Here is a 22,346-nt window from a genome sequence, read left to right as displayed (position 1 = left end):
ATTGTTTTGTGCTTCTGTGACTGAAATGTCACGTGTGGATTTCAGATGTCAGGCGGTAGGGAGGAAAAATTTTCCTACACCCATCTTAAGTTCTCAGCTGGGGCTCTGTAACAAAAGACAGATTAATAAGAGAACAAACAGAACTTTATTAACATGTATATCTCAGGCACATATGGGAGAAACTCAGGGGTGAATAACTCAAATTGGTGGCTTAGAACTCAGGCTTCTGCAGCATCTTCGACAAAGAACAATACATTTGTAGAGAAAGGGCAGGACAAAGAAATGGTTTTAGGCTTCCAAGGGAGACAGTATAGAGAGCTTTCCCTGCATCTGCTGGTTCATAATTGCCTTCAGCTCAAAATAATTCTTATGTTAAAGAGGCATATTTTGGGGTGAAAGATTCCAGCTTCCTTCACAGTTTACGTGGACCAGCCGTTGAACTGCAGATGAAATCACTGGGAAAAATTGAGAATTACAAAACAGAGGAACGTGTCTTATTCTAGCACCCAAGGCGACTTCCTAGAACCTCAGCAGGGACATGCAGTGAAATGAAAAAGTCGCTGGAGTCAGCCAGTCTAGATCCAGCTGTGTGATCACGGGCGCATTATTCTCTCCGAAACCAATTATTCTCTGTGTCTCCATGAATATGTAACCCAAATGGAATCGATCCTCCTTGGGCCGACCCAAGACTTAAAGTCAGTTTCATACATAATCACCTTAAAACACACACACAGACACACACACACACACACACACACACACACACACACACACCCAACTTCAAAAGGCAAAGATGAGTAATGAGTGTTTTTCCTGAAAGTTTTAAGGAGGGAATTACAGTGCATATTACATAGCAAAACTTCCAGAAAAAATAAATCTTGGCTGTGTAGGGATGGAAAAATAACTTTCCATTTATACTTCTGAGTTCTTGGCTGAGACCACTGTAATAAAAGACAGATTAAAAGAGAAAAGCAAACAGAAGTTTATTAACATGTATATCTCGTGTATACGAGAGAGATACCCAAGAAAAATGAGTGGCCCAAAGAGGTGGCTTTGGAATTAATAGGGAAAGGGGAGAGAGAGTGTAGGTTTCTTAGGGGCGAGTACATGATTTTTAGGAAAGATGAGTTGGCCTTTAGAAGAACTCATGGGAGATACGACAGTTTGTGACAAAGTTTGTCTTGGTGTGCTTTTGTCACAGAGGGGGGAAGAATTCCCCCTCTCTACCCTTTCTTTGTTCTTACAGCTAGACTAATAATAAAATAATAAAGCTGACACAAGACTAAATTAACAAGAGAAAAACCAATTTAAAATTTGCACACAGGAGAATCACAATACGATGCTTAGTTCATAAAATTAGGCTCAAAGAAATGACAAACCAGGCACCTTTTTAGACTTTATAGACAAAGAGACAAATTTGTGAGAAGTTGACAGGACAAAGAAAGTTAGTGTTCATTGGAAAGGAATCTAAGCAAGGTTTAGGTATTTCATTAATGAGGAATTTAAACAAAGTAGTAAATTAGAAAAGAGGAAGTAAGTTCGATTGTATGGACTTTTCAGCTCTGAGTTGTTTAGCTCTAGCAATAAGGAGTGTCCTCCAGGTGCATGAAGGACACCTCTTTGTGGGAGATCTATTTTCTGCAATCGGGAAGACGAGGGAGGATCGAGGTGCCCTCTGGCACTGGCTGCTTATTGAGTAACCTTAATTCGAAGTAACCAATATGTCATCGTGGGAGATTTGGGGCCAGCCTGGCTTGGGACCCCACTGTGGCCTCTTCTCTGGTGATAAGAGTCAATCTCCTCTGGTTGATGAAACTCCCAGAAAGGGGATTTGTGACAACTGAGCTCCTTTTGGAGGACTTATCTTTAGGCAGAGAAGGGGAGTGTACGGAAAGCCTCTTCAATAGACCAAAGTTTGGTGTGAAATGTGTCCCAAACTCCCGGTCATTGGCATGTTCTGCTGCCCTTTAGCGATTTCTTCACCTCTCTCTCCCTTCAGCAGCTGCCACAGGGGGTCCTCGCTCTGTCTTCCTCGCCTCTCTCCCTCCCTCTCTCTTCCAGCCTCTCTGGGCCCTCTCAGCTGCTGTCATTAAAATGCTCTTGGTCTCAAAAACTGGAGGAAAAACTGACCTCACCAAGTCCTTGTGAGGATTAAGGAGACAAGTACGTCGAGCGCCCAGCACAGAGTAGCAAATACGTGTTCCTCTTTCCACCTTCCTTTCTCCTGGACCATAGTGGACAGAGTCGAAAATGGGACAGAAAAGCAAACTGCCCTAAAGAGAACTGTTGATTACTTAAAACTAGACTGTACTGAGATTTTTCAAGCTAACTCCGCATCTCCCCCACTACGTCCTTCCAAAGTCCCCACAATCCTACTTCACCCAGTCATCCCATTGACCTCAAACACTACACCTTGTGTCTGCTTCCCTACCTGACTCCTACCCCACCTGTTCTCAGCTACCTACCTGTAGGTGTTCATGGACTTCCCTACGGAGGCAGGCAAGTTACTACCTGCTCTGTTCTCGAATTTCTCTCTGTGTCCTACTCAACGAAGCAGGTAGTAGTAAGTAGGGTACAGAGTTCCAGTCCCTGTGAGCCAAAACCAGTTGCACCCAGTGTTGCCTCAAAACATGCTGTGTGGCAGTTTCTTATAAAGTTATGCATGCATCTACCATATGACCCAGCCATTCCACTGCTGGTCTTACCCAAGAGAAAAGAGAGTATACATTCGCAAGAGATTTATACACAAATCCACCCAGCAACTTTATTTGTAATAATCAGAAACTGAAAACGACCAGAATGTCTGTCAACAAGAGAATGGACAAACCACGGTCACTCCGTACAATGGAACCAGCTATAAAAAGGAATGAACTACTAATACAAGCAACCACACAGATGAAGCTCAAAAATATGCTGACCGAAAGAAGCCTGCCACAAAAGCGTACATACTAGGTGATTCCGTTTATATGAACTTCTAGAAAAGGCATCTATGGTGACAGACAGCAGATCGGCAGTTGCTTGGGGCCAGGGTTGGGGAAGGGGATAACTGCAAAGCAGCAGGAAGAAACTTTGGGGGCTGATGGAAAAATGTTATCTCTTCTTGGCAGCAGTCATTACCCATGTGTATACACTGTACACTTAAAATGGGTACATTTCACTGCATGCAAATTATACCTCAGTGAAACTGAGCTTTCAAATACTGTTCTGTTTCCGCCTGGCTCTCAGAGGCAGGTTCTGAATGTAACTGGATTGTAACAACTGAAAGAAGGCACTGTCCCCATATCTCGGAGAAAGCCAACCCCCATGCCAAACCTGGGGGCCCTGGAGCAGGCTCCACAGCAGTCTCTCACCCAGGGTCCAGTTTATGCGAGTTCGAGACCCGAGAGAATGATTATGTTTCGTAGCTCAGTTCACCATGCCAAAGGTCATCCTGCTGCTGGCTGAGAGCAAGCCTGAACTATTTCAGGCCCAAGGGCAACATCCTTGAGCAGTTTCTATCTGGAAAGAGTGGGAGATCGCCATGGCAACCTGTCCCAGTCCCAGTCCCTGGCAGGGCTCCAAGGCACACAAATAAAGCCATTGGAATGTGGTACAGAGTTCAGGGCGGGGCAATTTGAAAGCTGCCAAGTTTTCATGAAAATCAACAGTGTGAGGCCTCAGCCACTGGAAGGTGTCACTAGGGAAACTTGGGTCCCAACAGGATCAGCCCAGGGACGTGCAACACATTCTTTCACACACACGTACACACACATACACCCTGCTAGGGGACAGCAGTACAGCTTCTTGAAAAAGAGGCCTAATGAAACCACAACTCTGTCTTTAGAGCCTGACAAACAGAGATTTCAATGTCTACAGTCATTTCTTTGTAACCTCAGGCAAGTTTCTGAACTGGTTAATCACATGACTCACTCCCTCCCCTTCTCCAGGTCTTTGAACAGAGGTCACCTTCTCCGTGAGACCTTCCCCGATCACCTAAGATCAAGTCGCAGCCTCTGCTCCCCCACCTCAATCTCCCGCACTGCTTTATTTTCCTCGATAGCACTTAGCACCACCTAACATACAATATATTTTGCTGATTTATTGTTAAGATGTCAACCAAGCGTTAAACCAGGCTTTGCTAAAAAAACATGACAAAGTTTTATTCAAGGGTCTTAAGCTAGTGAATTGCAACTTGGGAAACACTATCGGGCAATTCCCAGCTTGTTATGAAGAAAAGAGAAAAGTTGGTCATAAAAAGCACGTTTTTGAGAAGACTTGGTCCTGCATTTTTACTTTCTGATCTGGTCTGGGGTGGCGATCTTCCAGACGTCTGGGGGTCTAGACACAAGGACATTCTTTCCTAAGTTCTTCTATAGGATTTATGTATCTCCAGGCATTGACACACAACTGAAAAGTTCAAAGATGTAGGTTGCCAGGCGAATTTAAAAAAAAAAAATCATTTTCCTCATTTTTAACCCACTCTGATTTTGCGACTCCATTTTTATTTCTTCCCTCTTTCCTCAGATGTCAGCTCCACGAGAGCAGGGATTTTGTTTTGTCTGTTTTGTCCATGCTCTATCTCCAATGCCTAAAGCAGTGCCTAGCACATAGTAGGTACACAGGGAACATTATAGGGGCTTCTCTGAACATCTGTGTTCTCATCAGCAAAGCAGGGATTAACATGGAGTTAACATAGGAGTTAAAGGAGCCAGTTAAGGCTGTGGGTTAAGTGTCCAGCCCTCAGCAGGAGCACTAGTGTCATTTACAGTTAAAGCCTTCATTTAGCACTTTGGTCCACATTTAAGAACAGCTTTCAGAGGATCTTACCTTGCCTCCCTGACTGCTAAGCCCAAGATCTTACTCATGTCCCAGTTCTGCAAAACCACTAGATGTCACAAACAGGGGAATCAGTGATTCAGTCCACAGAGGCATTTTCCTGTCTCTAACTATTTGTTAGGAGACTGAGTAAATGAACTAACTCATTCATAGGAAAACAAAGTCTTCAAAAATGTAAAGAGAATTTGAACGAGCAAAAAATTATTTGACCTGTAAAAGGAGAGAACAGGCATTTCTTGCATCCTTAACATGTACGAGGTGGCATGGTAGGCACCTGACATGTCTTATGTTGTTTCATCCTTGTGTCAGTCTTACAAGGGAGAAATCTAGGAATGAAGAAACTGAGGCCAGGAGGTCAGGACAGCAGCCTGAGACCTCACAGCATTAAGTAGCAGGGCAGAAGTTGAACTCAGAATTGATCAAGCCCCAAAGCCTGTGCTCTAGCTGTCTCACCCCACCTTCTTCGGAAACTCACTTGGGTAAAGGCCTCTCTGCCAAGATAGGAAGGTTAGATATATTCTGGAGGCAATTCTAAAAATAAAAAAGCAACTGAGTGTAAATATGTGGGAACTACTAAGGAAGGAGGAATTATTGGTGTCTCAGATAAATCAAAAAAGCTACAAAGAGGAGGTGGACCTGCTTCAGGGACTTTTATTTCTGGTTTATTAACTCATCTTTGCAGAGGTTATCACTGGCTTTTGTTTCCAACACATGACAATGAACAGCACATTCTATTCACATGAGTTTTCCATCTTGTCATATTTTCAGCAGGTCATTCCTTTGAGATCCTTTCTTTTTATTTATAGGCTTTTGCATCATTTCACTGCCAGAACTTAGCATGTCCTGACAATAGCCACTTTCTGAATGGCTGGACTCTCCAGCACCATAAACCCTTAAGAGAGCAGAAAGCATGGAATTTGGATCCTGCTTAAACCAATTCTGCATGACTTGGTTCAGTGACTTCACATAGGTATCCTGAAAAGTATTTACACCATGGAAACCAATAAATGCTATAAATCAAGACTTTTCCCCCCCAGAGAGCCTATTGTTAAAACATTGCACCAACACATACTGGCTTAGCTATTGTGAAAGAACAGAAAGAATCCTGGCTAGAAGTCAGGAAACTTGAGTTTTAGCCTGGTGTAATTACTAACTCACTGTAAACCTTAGACTAGTCATTTCACCTCTTTGGGCCTCAGGTTCCTTATAGACTAAATGCAGGGAGACTGACTAGTTTCAAAAACCAGGATCACTATGTCCTGAGTTATTTCCCAAAAAGAAAACGGCTTGGAAATTCTTCAAGCAGTTTTCAATATTAAAAAAGAAAAGAAAACCATGCATGAATTCCCCTGATAAGCCCAAGTAGGTTAATTTAATAAATAAACTGTATTTGGTAGTTAAAATCTTTCCATATCTAAAATCTGAAACTCAAGGGGAAGATAATAAAAATAGTCAGCCCTCTATTCCCTTCAATCCAATGGATCGAGCACCTGAAATGAGGCAGTTACTGTTGGTCACTGACGTTATCATGCTGAAGAAGTCCAGTCCCTTGGAACTTGCAGACTAAGGAGGCAGACAGACAAGCAGGCATGCATCGCAATGCATGGAATTCATGTACCGATAGGGTAAGAACCAGGCTTTAAGAGAGCATACAGCAGGGGCACTATCAATGTGGAGAGAGTCGAGGATGGCTTTTTGGGAAAAGGGACGTCTAATGGGGATTAAAGTCTGGAGGTCAAAGACAGTGGAAACGGGGGGAAGTCAGTCATTTCCAGAGAGCAGCTGGAAAGCATGGTACAAGTTACTGCTGGAAAGGCACAGAGGTGTATATCAGGTAAGGGAGTTCCGAAGTTATCTTTAGAATACTGGCGGGCCATTGAAACGTGTAAACGAGGGAGTAATTTGAGTTTTAGAAAGCTCCTTTAGGCTGTTGCATGGAGAACGAATGGAAAGGAAGCAACACTGGAAGCTGGGAAATCAGCTCCGAGGCTCTTGTGCCAAAATGAGAGTCTTGTGACCTGGGGTAGAGCATGTATTAGTCTCCTGAGGCTGCCACAACAAAGTCCCACAAACTTGGTGTCTTAAATAACAGAAATGTATTTTCTCATAGTTTTGAGAAGTCCAAGCTCAAGGTCTCGGCAGGGCCATGCACCCTCTGGGACTCTGGGTAGAATCTTCCTTCCTTGCCCCTAGCTTCTGGTGGTGGCCGTCAATTTTTGATGCTCCTTGATTGCAACTGCCATCACTCTAATCTCCGCCTCTGCCAACACATGGTGTTCTCCCTGTGTGTCTGTCTGTTCACATCATCTTCTTATAAAGACACCAGTTTTATTGGATTGAGGACACCCCATCCCCACTCTGGCAAGATTTCATCTTAACTAATTTTGTCAGCAATGACTTTATTTCCAAATAAAGTCACATTCTGAGGTTCTGGGGGTTAGGACTTCAACATATATTTTGGGAGGACACAATTCAACTCCATAATAGGGAAAGATTTAAGAAATTTAATCAATAAGACTTAGGAGTTGATTATGAGGGACAAATAAAAGCTAGAAGTCAATGGTGATGTTTACACAGTGATTTTGAGCAGATGGTGGTCAGACGAACTGAGTAGGGAACTCAGGAAGAGAAGTAGATTTCAGGGAAAGGTGATGAGTTCCATTTTGGATGCATACCAGCTGCCTTCAGGACTACACAGACTGTGCCGAACAGCCCTGGGGGTTCTTTGACAATCCAAACTTTCAAGATCTTAGCAGCTTTCCTCTATTTGTCTCAGTTCCATGAATAACCCTATCAAATATCTTGTCCAGATAGTCGAGATAGGGCTGAAGAATGGCAGAATGTGCCACCCCAAAATATGCCACTTTGGCATAAGGATTATGCTAAACTAAAGATACTTGAAAAACAGTAGTTACAAGAAGTATACTCTGACCCTCCTCTCCCTTTTCTTCCTAAAAGCAGGAGATAAAACTCCCATGGGAAAGACTTCCTCCCATACAAGGAAGAAACATTCTTATCACCAGAGATGAAGGTCAAGGCAAAGAGAAACCTGTACAAACAGACCTTGTTAAAATAACTCTTCTTCCTTTAGTTACTTTTCCACAATTGCCTGTCATTGTTCAACCTGTATATAAGCATTTGGGCCTATCTCATTTGGGGTGTTCATTTTCCTGTGGGGGCTCTGTAAAGTTTTGTGTCCCTTACAGAGCCTTTAAGTCTAGAGACAACTTTTTTTTTTTTTTTTTTTTGTTTACCTCTGTATTGTGCTAATCCTCTTCTCACTTAATTTAAAGATCTCTGTCTTGAGACAATTTAAAATCTTAGGTGTAGGAAGGCTGGAGTAGAGAAGGAACCGGCCTTAACATCCTCTCTGCTGATAGACTTACTCCCTTAGGTAATTCTCATAGAAAATCCTTTCAAAAGGCCTGACTCTCTTTTGAAGGACTTTGCTAAAAGGGCAGAACTCGCCAGTACACAGCAACCTTCTAAATTTTTTTCTACCATTTCCTCTAGGTTTGATTGGCATGACTCTGTGCTGATATAGCAGGCAATAGACTGTTTAAACGCCACTGTATAACAAGGGTCACCAGCTTTCCAGCCTGCAGTGGTAGGACCTCAGTAACTACCATTCTACCTCCTCGAGTCCAATTCCACAACTTAGAGTCTATTATTTCCAGAAACCACCTTAAAATATTAAAATCTATATGCATTAAGGTTCCTAATTGTAAGCAACAGAAGCTACTTCCGGCTGATTAAGCAAAAAATAGAAGTCTTAAAATGATATCAATAGCCCACCGAATCTCTGTGAAACTAAAGAAATTGGCTCAGGATTAAACTTCCAAAAAAAATATCTAAAACCAAAAACCTGGCCTGAAGAAGAAACCGCTGCTCGGCTGCCACCACCACGACACGTGAATGCCATCCTTTGTGCACTGGCCACCACTGTAGCAGTAAAGTTATCACTCCTGCATCAAGAACTCAAGTCAACTTGCAACTACCGCATTCCTGAAAGCCAGTCACCTCTGTCATCACCCTGACCAGGAAAATGCCTGCTTCCTCAAATTGGTCCCTTCTGAATCAAAATCTCATGGGGGTGAGTCTCGTGGGAACAGAATAACTCACAGGCTTGAAGCCTGACCATAAAACAGACTGGGAAACACCTCCGTGGGTTTTACCTTGAAGAGATGGAGCTCATGAGAGTGGAAATTCCCCAAACAGAACAAAACGTGCTAAGAAGCCAAACAATATGAACTCTCTACTACAAGGTCCATAGGGGGCATAAGGATTATTTTGTGGAGCAATCCGGGATATGATGAATATGCATATCTATAGCTTGAGGTGGGGGCTACCTGGGTTAGGGAGCATAGAGATGGTATTATAGGTTGAACTGCATCCCTGTAACATTCATCTGTTGAGGTCCTAACCTCCAGCACCTCAGAATGTATCCTTATTTGGAGATAGGGTCTTTGCAGAGAAAATCAATTTAAAATGAGATCATTAGTGTGGGCCCTAATTCAGTGTGACTGATTTCCCTATAGAAATGGGGAATTTGGACACAGACACACAAACGCAGAGAACGCCATATGAAGATGAAGGCAGAGATCCATGAGTCAAGGAATGTAGAGATTGGCAAGAAACCACCAGAAGCTAGGAGAGAGGGGAAGAACAGATTTTCCCTCACCACCCTCAGAGGGAACCAACCCAGCTGACACTTTGATCTTAGACTTCTAGCCTCCAGAACTGTGAAACTGTAATTTTATTTGAGTCACCCGGCCAGTGGTGTTTTGTTACAATGACCTTTGGAAACTAATATAGATGATAAATTAAGCCATGGGATTAGATCAAGCTTTCCTAGGAAGACAGTGTTGATATAAAGGGGACGAACAGCAAAGGAAAGAGAGGACTAATATCTGGGGGACATACTGAAGGAAAAGCACCTCTTCTATTGTGAAAGGAGGAAACCTGGGCACACATTGCCTGAGACTGAGTTCCTGAGAAGCAGACCCTGAGATGCAGCTTCCTGTGCAGTGATCTATTAGGAACCATTCCTAGAAATGACCTAAAGGGAAGTGGGAGGAGAGGGCAGGAAGGGAGAGGGCTGAGCAAAAATGCAATGACAGCAAAGTACACAAAGGGCAACTTGACATGGGCTCACCCCACAGGGGAGCTCTCACACCTCTGAGTTATCCCAATCCCAGGGCAAGGTTGCTGGGGTATTTAGGCTCCCAAACCCATCAGTCATAGGTTAAGAACTGCCCTTTTGGGGGAGGGGGCAAATCTCCAGCCACTTCTGGTTCTCCATGAAGGCAGCCTAAGAGCAGTCCTCAGACAGAAACAGAGGTGCTGGCTGTGGGGAGTGAAAGCACATGGGGAGCTGGTGTGCCCCAGACAGTGAAGGAGTCCAAGGTGACATGGGCAGAGCTCTGACAGCTTCTGCTGCATAGAGGTGGGTTGGCGACACATTAAGTGATTAACACGTTAAAGGTTCTATATTTCCTTCTATTCAATGGGTAGGACATTTGAGGAGAATGAAGAGGGTTTAAAGTATGAAAGAGAAAGCTGATTAGGAAATTACAGAAAGATCACCAAGCAACAATGAAGACCCAGCTGAGAGAGCCCATGACCTTGTCATGGCACAAATACCAACATTATCCGGGTAGGACATAGGGACATTGGGGAAAAAGAGGGGAGACTGGCAAAGAGGTGGTGAAGGCGTTCTGTCTTTACTGGGTAGGAAAGGAACTTAGAACAGAGACAGCGAATACATAGAAAAGGAGACAGCAGAAGGGCCAGAGGACTGGCCATTTCAACAAATTCGAAGAACAGTTGTAGTGGGAGCAACTGGGTGAGAAAATGTGGAAGGATGGGAGGGTGTGGTCATGGTGAGAGATCTGATTTCAAGATTTAAGAAATGTGGGAGTTCAAGGTCATGCAAGGTCCAGGGTGTGACCATAGTGGTGGGTACTCTAGATGGAGCAGAGGTAAACATCATTGTAGTCGAGGGGGTCAAAGAGCTCGCAGGACGCTCTCGAATAATTAAATGAAGAGATGTACCATGTTCATAGATTGGAACACTCAACATTGTTGACATACTTTAGTTACCTTAAAACCATGAATGTCCATCATCAATAATTCATTGTTTAAAATGATGGTTTACATTTTACATCATTAACATTTGAAAAGTGTAAGCATTTTATTGGGACACTCTATTGTTGAATGTGTTTGATTTCAGTGTGGGCTCAACAACAAAATGAGTCATTTCTGAGCCTGCAAGGAGATGACCAGAACCTGAATTGTGGTGGTTCTTTTATGAGGGAACATCCTAGCAGTGAGCAAATCTCTTTGACTCCTCTATAGCTGTAACAATTCAGGATTAAGCCTCCGTTTCAGTGGTAGAAGCAATATGTGAAATCTCCTTTGAAGATGGTATTAATGAAACAGTCTCTAGTGCGAGACTGTTTCTAGTGTGAGAAATCTTCAAATCTCTTACCTGTAAAATGAAATTCCCTTGCTCCTGGATAATAGAACTGATTTATAGATAAAGTTAGAACTTTAGATCATTGGAAGGTAGAACCGTATTACAGATAAGGTTAGAACTTTAGATCACTGGAAAGTTAACTAGTCACATGAAAGTCATTAACAGTTCTCATGCCCTGGGGCACTCAAAAATTAAGAGTCATGTTGAAGAGAAGAAGCCAGCCAGCAAGGGAGACTGAAAAGGAATGTCCAGCAGGATGGGAGGAATGTTCAGGGGCGTCCTTCCTAAAAGCCAAGTGAAGAAAGTATACTAGGTAAGATATTAATCAAAATCCAATCAAAGAAAAGAAAACCGGTCCAGGTATTTTGAACAGAAGAAATTAATAAAGGAACCGGCTACCAGAGTATTAGAAGGGATGGAGGTACAAAGGAGGGGAGGGGAGATTACTCAAAAATTATGAACGTCAGGAAATCATCACCAGCCCAGGCTAGAGAAGCAAAAATGTTACCCAAAGTTCAGAGGCACAGTGTTCCTAAGATTCCTGGGGCTGTTGGAGCCCAGTTGTCTGAGCAGAAACCCAGGAGCCTGTACTTGCAGGCCACGGCTCCTGTCCCTGTAGCCACCACCCAGATCCATTGCTGTCATTGTCACTAGAAGCAATGCTGTCATCTCAGCTGTGCTGCTCCCACTGCTGCCAAAGTTGCCTTCAGAAGCCAGAGGCAGGAAGGGAGTCAATTCTCTCCTCCTTCCATCTTTCAGTACCTTTCGTTGACAAAACCTAAACAGAAACCTACTAGTACGAGAGCCTGGAAAATCTAATTTGTCCTTCTCTGATACATAGCAGAGCACGGAAAGGTGGATAAGGGCTGAGAGCACAGGCACGTGACTAGCACAATCTATACCTTCGGTTACTGGGCATCCATTCTCATTCTTCTACCTATATTTAACTTTCATACAACAATAACTATAACAACTTCATGCTTTCCTTCCTAAGAATATGCAATAATCCTTTCCACAGGGACTCACTCTCTCCCCCCGCCAAAAAAAAATATATATATATATAGTGAAATATAAAATCCATCTCTGTATTCATCTCTGGGTGATGTTAAATCCTCTTTTAGACCAATCACAATGCCATCTGAATATTTTATAACTCAGAGACTAAACTGAAGTTTATTACCGACATTGTCTTCATCTTATATTGCTCTTGTTTATAAACCTTTCATAGCTCTCTATTATCTTCAGAGTAAAGTCAAAATACCATAGCTTGGAGTTTAAGGACCTACCAAGCTAGATAGACCCATATTTTATTTCTCAAACACATCTTCTATATTTCTCCCTTTGAGCCTTTGAGCTAATCATTTCCCCACCCAAAATGCATTCGCCATCTTTTTTTCTTTTCTGCCTCCTCTGCTCTAAGCCTATTCAATTTTCAAGGCATGGTTCAGGTTCAATGCCTCCACACAGCCCTCTCCCAAAGACACCAGCCCTCAGGACTCTCTCTACTCTGAACTCTTCTAGTCTGTGCCACTGATAGAGACCAACTAGCCTTCCTGGCTCCCCCACAGCACCTAATGGCAAACTGCCTCCCACATATCCATTTACTAGCTGATACCCAGCTGCGGAGGGTAGGGAAAATGAATTGGCAATGCAAGGGTGGCTATTAATTTGGAGCCCAAGGCACTTGCTTCCCAATATCAGCTTCCTGCAGCCTCCCTTAGGCCCCACTAAGTCTCTCTGCCTGTTTGATTCTGAATTACAGTTTGAAGTAGTTCATCAATTCTCCATAGCAACCTTCAAAGGAGTTCAGTTGGCCACCAGAGACGCTGTTCTCAGATTACTGCCAAGCTAGCAACCTGGTTGAGAGTATTAGTAAACCACACGGCTTGCCAGCTAATATCAAGTCAAAGACAGAAGCAAACAAAATGTGTTCAGATGGGTGTTGCTCAACAGGAAGTATTTGCCTTGAGAAAAAGTGAAAAACACTAAAGTGCATAGACCCAGAACTAAACAAAATTTTGCTTAGCCTTTCCGAGCCTGTTCCTGACACAGATAAGAGAAGCAAAATAGTCATAAATCTTCTTTCCCTATGGAGGTTTTACGATGTTGTTCAGAATGCTAACTCCTACCAACAAAGAAAATTGTTCAAAAACACAAAGGGCCATTAGCAAAGAACCAAGACATGGTTCTTGTCGCACTTCCTCCCTGGAAGAAGTATGTCCCTTTTCCTCTCTGGATCCCAGGTTCATAATCCAAAAAATGAGGAAGTTAAACTATATGATCTCAAGCTGGTGGCTGGAGCCAGATCCAGTCTCCTGGAGGAACCGTGTCTCCTGCAGCTTTGGGTGTCACCTGTTGTGCCAGGTGCACAATGCTGTACAAGAGGAGATGCCATTTGAATGTTGGGAGAAGGAATGCCAGAGCTGATGGCCACATATTATCCAAACAAGAGAAATATGTAGGCTGGGGACCCTCTAAACTCTCCTCCAGGATGGACTTTCTGGTTCTCCTCTCGTTCTCCCTGGCTTTGGTGCCGAGTGCTGGTGTTATGATCTGTATAGGCTTGAAACCCATTACCTGAAAGGCCCGATCAGGGGAGGCGCACAGGTATTTTCCCGTATACTCCAGAAAGCCTTCAGAGGGCTTGCTTCACGACCTCTTTCATACATGAAACTTCACAATCCTACATCTCATTTTGCAAGGGATGGTTTATGCTGAATACGCCTGAGAAATATCTGGCTCCTGTCAGGAGCTGGAGTTCTCCTTGTATTACCTTCTTCTGCCCTATCTGCTGCCGACAGTAAACCTTCTGCCCTATCTGCTGCCGATAGAAAACCTTAGGTTTTCTCACACCCTAAGTTGTGTAACCGGCCCTGGTACCGTAACGAAAGCAAATAAATTATTGTTTCTTCGAGTTTATAAATTCAGTGATGTTCTCAAAGAACGTGAGGTGCTCTGCTTGTGTCTTAAGGAAAGAGATGCGATCCAGGCACTGGCACGTGTGTAACCGGTGTGTGCACCATTTGGACCATCACTGTGTTTGGGTGAACAACTACATCGTGGCCTGGAATGCCAAATACTTCCTCCTCTACTTCCTGACGTTAATGGCCTCAGCTGCCACCGTGGCCACTGCGAGCACTGTGTTTCTGGTCCAGTTGGTGGTGTGGTTGAACTTGTACCTGGAGACTTACGTTAATGACCTGGGACACTTCCAGGTTATTGACACCATCTTTCTTATTCAGCACCTGTTCCTGACCTTCCCAAGGACTGTCTTCCTGCTGGGCCTTGTCCTGGTGCTGAGCTGCCTCCCGAGTGGATACCTGTGCTTTGCTCTTTACCTGGCCACCACCAACCAGACCACTGACCAGTGGTACAGAGGTGACCAGGCCTAGTGCCAGTGTTGCTCCCACGTGGCCTGGCCCCCATCAGCAGAGCCCAAGTCACGGGAATATTCACTCCCTTGGGCTTTGGAGCAATCTTAGAGAGATCATTCTACCTGCAGCTGCACATTATGAGAGAAAGAAGAAATAAGAATGAGAAGAGTCTTACCGCCTTTTAAATATAGTATACATTTATTTGTACAAGTGGATATTTAATTTCTAAAAAAAATAAGAATAAAAATAAAAACTATATAATCTCCACAGGCCCTACCACCATAAAATCCGAAGACATCTTTTACTGCTTTCTGCACTCCTTGTTACAAAACATCCGATTATTCATTGAAGACTATAAATCATATATTATCCTCAGGGCCACGATGTATGGCTGTTCTGGTTGTACACTAAACAAACCCAGAGGGCACTGTTCACATTATAATCTGTGTAAACTACATCTCTGTGTTGGGTGGTGTAACCCGAACATTAGTACATAGCAGCCCTGATTACGCTCTTAGATTTTGTAAATATCTAAGGTTTTACCTTTTATTTTCTCAATATCCATTGTTTCCTGGTCTTGGGTCTCTAATAGCAGAGATGAAACATTAATGTCTGACACTGAGCAAAAGTACTCTTTTACTGATTAACTCATTCATGGACATGAAATGAGGACAATAACATTCATACAATCTATTTATTGATTATCTACTATGTGCAGGACACTTTACATATATTACTACATTTAATCCTTATGGCATCGTATAGGGTATAAATTATTATCTTTATCTTTGGATGCGAAAATTGAGGGAGACAACATAGACTGCCCAGGGTTCATAGCTATAGGTCAAAAGTGGCCGAGACAGGGATTCAAAACTTGCTCTGACTCCAAAACTCATCCTCTTTCCACTTTACTGTTCATTGACAGCATCTTCCTTACATTCCGTAATCTCCCTACAGCTTGACACTCTTGAGACATCAGTGAACAAAAGCAAATAATTCAAACATTCAATTAACTGGAAACGGCAGTAACGTAGCATAAATATGCTGGAAAGAAAGTCGGTTCTCACCAATTTTCACCTGATGTCACTCACTAGAGATGCACTTACCTCTCTGTGGGCCTCAGTGTTGTCATCTGTCAGAGGGATGATGTCTTGGGCCCTTTTTAGGATATTCGAGTACCAGCAATTCCTATAGCAATGAGCATTTAATTATTTGCATTCTCTGACTTTTTAAGTTTGTTGCTCTTTCTGGCCTCAACTAAACTCTGTACAACTCTTGCGATCACTTCAACCACCAGGGAGCATTCTCCGTGGTCCCGACCTCACTGTGGCTCCAGCCCTGCCAGTTAAGTCTGGAAAAGAGATGTGTGATTGGTGAAGCCTAAATCACAGACCACACCTTAGCTGCAAGGGAGGCTGGGAAAATAAGCATCAGCCTCTATGGCATCTATACAGTAAGGTAGGCTCTGCCTCTCACTGAGACACATAAAGTGAGAAATTCTTGAACAAGCAGGAAAAAAATTGACAAATGTTTATGCAGTTTTATTAACCTGTGGGTCTTGGGCAAATCCCTTATCTTCGCTTAGCCTCAGTTTCCTCAACTGAAAATAAAGATAATAACACCTGCTTCAGAGAGTGAAAGCCCAGAAGGCAAAGGCAAAGCCTTTCTGTCTTGAGTGTGTGGCAGGATGGGGAGAGGGGAGACGCTCCTGGGAAAGGAATGAGATGCCTGTAAGGATTATGACCCAAGGTGATTACATTTCGATCATCAAGGCAAGGACTGGGGCTGAAATTCTATTAAAAGTACAAATGATCCAGAAGTGTTTCCTTTCCAATAGTAATCACTAAACAATGAGGATTCTAGAAAGAGTCTGACTTAAAGAAAGGAAAAAGGGAAAACAAAGATGCTCTAAACTGGGACACAGTGCATACAGAGCCAGGAGAGGGAGGAAAGTCAAAACGTAGGGCAGTCCTAAAAAAAGAGGTTATCTTGCCCTAAATCAGGATTGCGTAACAGCTTCAACTTCTCACCAAGGGCTCCAAGTCACCTGACCCTCCCACATGCCAGCAGACTCTAACCAAGTCACACAGTCAGCGAGTACAGCAGCAGTAAAACTAAACAAATCTCTGCATCTCTGCTTTTTCATGCCTAAGCCCTCTCCACATGAAAAAAAAATCTAATGTAATTTTTCCCCATAGCTGTGTGCCTCCTCTAGTGTTCCAGACATGAACATAAATAGCAGTTAAGGAACACAGTTCCAAAAAGAATATTAAGAAACTTGTTTATTGGCATTTTTAATCTCTACGATAGTGTGAGCCTTAAAAAATAATTTTAAAATTATAATTACATACAGTGAAAGATACATTTATTTTAAAACACCTTGTATAATTCTATAATGTTACTATATATTTATATGCTTTATATTGAGAGAGATAAGTTGTAATTGTACAGTTTTACTGAATTTTATTTTAAAATATACTAAAAAGTCATTGAATTGTATACTTATGGGCATATTTTAGGGTATATAAATCATACCTCAATAAAGCTATCTTTATAAAAGATACCCTACACAAGATTTGCAAGCAAGCTACAAACTAAGAATGTATTTGCCATGAAAATAACTGGAATAGAGGTATCCTTACCATATAAAGAACTCTTCAAAATTCTGAGAAAAACATTTACATCCCAATAAGAAAGTGAGCAAAAGAAGAAATAGAAATGATCAATAAATATGAGAAAAATATTTACCTTCATTAGCAATCAAATAAACAGTGTTTTAAAAAGTATAAGTTTTAATCTGTAAAAATCTATAAAAATTGCAAGTTTTCTTTAAGGCAATATCCAGAATTGAGGGTGGCTGACCCAGGCTGAGAAGACCTCTAGATCTCCTAGATGTTACCTCCTTTCCTAGCCGAGACTGAATTAAGTCATCCTTGTGTTCCAGTGTCACCCTAAACTTCCATCTATTATTATGCCTTATTGTTATTTGCTAGTTACATGACTTTCTCACCCACTTAGATTTCAATCCCCTGAGAAGTATGGCTTGTTGTTGAATATATTCCCAGTCCTAGCATAACATCCAGCAGAGTATAAACTTCACTCATATTTATCATATGTCTATTGAATGAATAAGGAACATGAAATTGGTACGATCTTTCCAAAGGGCATTTTGATCATGTATATCAAAATCCTCAAAATTTTTCGTATTCGTAGCAATTCAACCCTTAGGAATTTGTCCTAATCAAAACGTACAAAAAGCTGGGTATACAATCATGTTTATGTCAGGGTTAGTTTTAATAATTAAAATTGGGAGATAATGCAAATGTCCAACAACAGTAATAAATTAAAATTTTCTTTATTTTTATAGCCTTTTCTTAGTAAAATACACATAGCAAGCAATTTACCATTTTAACCGTTTTAAAGTGTACAATTCGGTGTACAATTCGGCGACATTTAACGCATTCAAAATGTTGTGCAACCATCACTACTATCTAATTCTAGCACATTTTCATCACCCCAAAAGAAAACCTCATGCCCATTGAGTAGTCGCTCCCCAACTTCCTAACCCCTACACCCCAATTTCCTCTCCCCTAAACCATTATCTGCTTTCTGTCTCTATAAATTTACCTGAATATTTCATATTAATTGAATGGTACAATATGTGGTTTTTTGTGTCTGGCTTGTTTCATTTAGTATAATGTTTTCAAGGTTCATCTATGTCGTTGCATATGATACTACTTAGTTCCTTTCTGTGGCTGAATAATATTCTGTTGTATGACTATACCATATTTTATTTATCCATTCATCAGCCGATAAACATTTGGGTTGTTTCTACCTTTGGCTACCTTGAATAGTGCCGCTATGAGCACTCATGTCCAAGGTTTTGTTTGAACACCTGTTTCAATTCTTTTGGGTATATACCCAGGAGTGGAATTGCTAGGTCATATAGTAATTCTATGCTTAATTTATCAAGGAAGCCCCAAAATGTTTTCTATAGCAGATACATCATTTTATATTCTCATACAATGCACAAGGGTTCCATATATGAAAATTTTACTACCTTCTTTTGTGGGGTGAGACTGTCCTGGCATGAATTAAACAAACAAAGTCTCTGCTTCATTAGCAATCAAATAAAAGAAATTGACATTCAGCAGAGGGAGTCAGGTAATAAACAAGTAAATAAATATTAATCTTCTTTTGATTTTTTCAATGCTTTAATAATGTCAAACCCATGCTTAGTACGTGGGCCATAAAAAACAGGCTATAAGTCCAATTTGGCCCAAGATGCTGTAGTTTTCTGACTCCTGGCATAGATCCCCACTTACCGCAGCTGAATTAGCTGCTGCCAACCTGCCAGATACAAAGATGAATGCTGAGCCCCTATTATGATTCCTCATGACTGGTCACAATGTACCCTATCAGCAGGAAAAGGTATTGTTATGGTTATATTATGGGGTTTGGAAGAAAGGTATGTGGAACCTAGGTGACCTAGTTAAGTTCTTCTTGATATCCCTTGACAACTGTACTATGAACAGGCAACTGTTACAAACCTGACCTGAGAAGTGGATGGTGACCAGGGGGTCAGACCACCACGGCGTAAGCCATCAAGATTTAAAAGTGACTGTGAAAAAAAAAAAAAAAGTGACTGTGTGAGTGAGGATAGTGGAGGAGGGAAAGGATGAGTACCAGTTGTGGCTCAAGACCACCTGCAGCTACAGGAGCTGTGGTTCATCCCAATAGCTTCCCTCTTCTGAGTTTTCCCTTTACTAAGAGAGACCCATGGGACCCATGAAAGAGCTGCTCTCCAGTATTATAAGAATGGGATTTGCATGGAGCAAGGCATGGACTTTGGCCACTATGCAAGAGTGCTGCTTAGATCTCCCTTCAAGAGTGAACTACCACAAGCTATATAGTTAGCTTACAGTCTCAGCTGCAGTGCCTTCAGGATCCACTGCAGCACTGAACTGAGGCAATGCTCTTCCCAGGCAGGTCCAACCAAAGACTGAGTGTGGTGGAGGTACTAGGGCCTGGCCATTTCTACCTAACATAGGACTCCTCAATGGGGTGTCTTTATGCCAGGGCTCCCCATTGAGCTGGTGAAACATTCTTACTGAAATATGAGGTTCTACCTAACCAATTTTCCTTCCTTCCCCCTCTACTTCTACGGTGTCGGATCTGATCTGAAGGCCCTCCTTGCCATCTCCTGCTCCATTTCCCTTTTATATTTCACACACATTAACCAGAAGAAATCTCTTGCATCTCTCACTCCATCTTGGCATCTGCTTCCTGGGGGACCTACACCATATGACCTAGCAATTCCACTTCTATTTACTTACGAGAACTGAAAACATACATCCACAAAAAGACTTGTGCACAAATGTTCACAGAAGTTTCATTCATAATGGCCCCAAACCCAAACAACCCAAATGTCCCATAGGAAGTGAGTGGATAAACAAATTGTAGTACAGCCATATGTGTCAGGGTTTTCCCAAGAAACAGAACCAATAGAATGAGTGTGTGTGTGTGTGTGTGTGTGTGTGTGTGTGTGTGTGTGTCTGTGTCTGTCTGTGTTTGATTCATTCATTCATTCATCCATCCATCCATATAAATGGATTTAAGGAATTGGCTATGTGATCGTAGAGGCTGAGAAGTCCCAAACTCTGCAGTTGGCAAGCTGGAGACCCAAAAGAGCCAACAGTGTAAGCTCTGGTCCGAGAGCAGGAAAATACCAATATCTCAGCTTAATCAATGAGGCAGGTGAAGATTCCTCTTACCAGCCTCTTTGTTCTATTAATTGGATGGAAGCAACCCACATTAGGGAGGATAATCAGCTTTACTCAGTCTACCAATTCAAATGTTAATCTCACCCAAAAACACCTTTACAGACATATCCAGAATAACGTTTGACTAAATATCTGACACACCATGGCCCAGTCAAGTTGACTGTGTGTGTTTACTGCGTTTGCTGTATTTCAAACAGTCTCTGACTATAGGCTCAGTGACACTCACAAAATAAGTAAATACCTTTAAGCAAGCTGACAACGATGTTTTGTATGTGGCCTAGTACTTTCTGGGGTTGGATAGTACTTGACAGGTGGCTTGGATGATATAAAACTAAACTAGTTAAAATTAAGATGAGTGAATTATGAACTATATAAAACTAACCTTAAATTCAATTTTACAAATACTGTGACTTTACTGACTTAATATTTCCTTGAAGACATAGGAACTGTCTTTTTTTTTAATTCCCTAAGCTTTATATATTATCACAAAACCATATAATATATTAAAAGTCTCAGTTTCTTCATCTGTATAGTGGAAAGAGTTAAAGTACCTACCTCATAGCAGTGAAGATTAAATGAGATATTGCAGATAAAATGATTAGCACAGTAAATGGCATGTAGTTAGTTCTTACTCAGTGTTAGCTTTTATCATCATCATCATCACCATTTCTACATAAACCAATTATGCTACGACCATGTAATGAAATGTACCCTTTTAATGTATCCACACAACCCTTCCTTTTCCTCTTCTTCCTTACAAATAGAACTCTGGTTTTATTGAGAGTAACAGTGGTAGGCCCTCCTTTGACGATACTGTTGGCTCTGAGACTCAGTTCTGACCAACAAAATATAAGCAGAAATTGCTAGATCAGGCCTAACAAATGTTTTCTGGGTATGGGGGGATGGGTAGTGACTCAGCTAGCATATGCTTTTCAAACTTTGTCCTACCTTTTATTTTCTCCTGGGCTGCAGACATGATGCCTGCAGCTCCAGCAGCCATTTTGTGACCATGAGGCAATTCACATATAGAAGCCAGCACTGTGGATAATGAAGAAGAAAGAAAGAAGGAGGAGCCTGGATATGCTGAAGCTGCCATACCAGTCTTGGACTCCCTGGATTCCTGAGTAAATAAGTGAAATTCCGAATATGTGTAGACCATTACACAAACCTGTTTCCACATCTATTAAATGAAAAGAGAGTAATAGTAACCTAGCTCATAGGTTTGGTGTGAAGATTAAATGAGTTAACATGTGTGACTTTTCGAAAAATTACTAAAATCATGAGCAGAATGACCTCTAAAGCTGTAACATTCTACTATTTCTTGAGTCATTTCTCTTGTTCTTTGGTGAGAAAAGTACCTGGCATTTAACTGTTCAATAAGTATTTAGCTGTCATAATCAAGATTATTATTTCAGCTTTTTGCTACTTGCAATTGAACCCAATTTATAATTAATACAGCAGCTATTAAAAATAATATTTATTAAAACTAGTTAATAGCCAGGGAAGATATTCTTGATAAAATGTTTGGTGGGAAAAACACATTATAAGACAGTATATACAGTATGAATCCAATTTTAACAACTATATAAATGCATAGAAATACATAAAAGTCTTAATAGTACTAGTATTAGTACTAAGTGGTAGTATCACAGTTGATGTTTGTTTTCTTTACAAAGTTTTATTTCCAAAACTTTATTGATAGACACAAGATGTTTCTAACGGGTAAATGTTATTTTAAGATATTAAAATGAGGCTAAGATATAACAAGTGATTTTACCTTAAGCAGATTCAAAGTAGCAATCTATGGGCTAGAATAGATTATCTAAGGAATATGATGAACGACTGTGTGCATTAGTAGTGAATTCATCCACACAGCAGAACTAGTGGAAGCCAAAG

General features: G+C 41.6%; 1 pseudogene; it reads left to right on the top strand.

Annotated features, from left to right (window-relative positions):
• The first annotated feature begins 13,680 nt into the window (after positions 1–13,680).
• Positions 13,681–14,931, top strand: LOC120596039 (palmitoyltransferase ZDHHC4-like; annotated as a pseudogene).
• Positions 14,932–22,346: the final 7,415 nt, after the last annotated feature.

This window comes from Pteropus medius, unplaced genomic scaffold (assembly GCF_902729225.1).
Source record: "Pteropus medius unplaced genomic scaffold, Ma_sr-lr_union100, whole genome shotgun sequence".
In the NCBI taxonomy this organism is placed as follows: Eukaryota; Metazoa; Chordata; class Mammalia; order Chiroptera; family Pteropodidae; genus Pteropus; species Pteropus medius.
The sequence above is the reverse complement of the archived record's forward strand: the minus strand, read 5'-3'. Positions and strand labels throughout refer to the sequence as shown.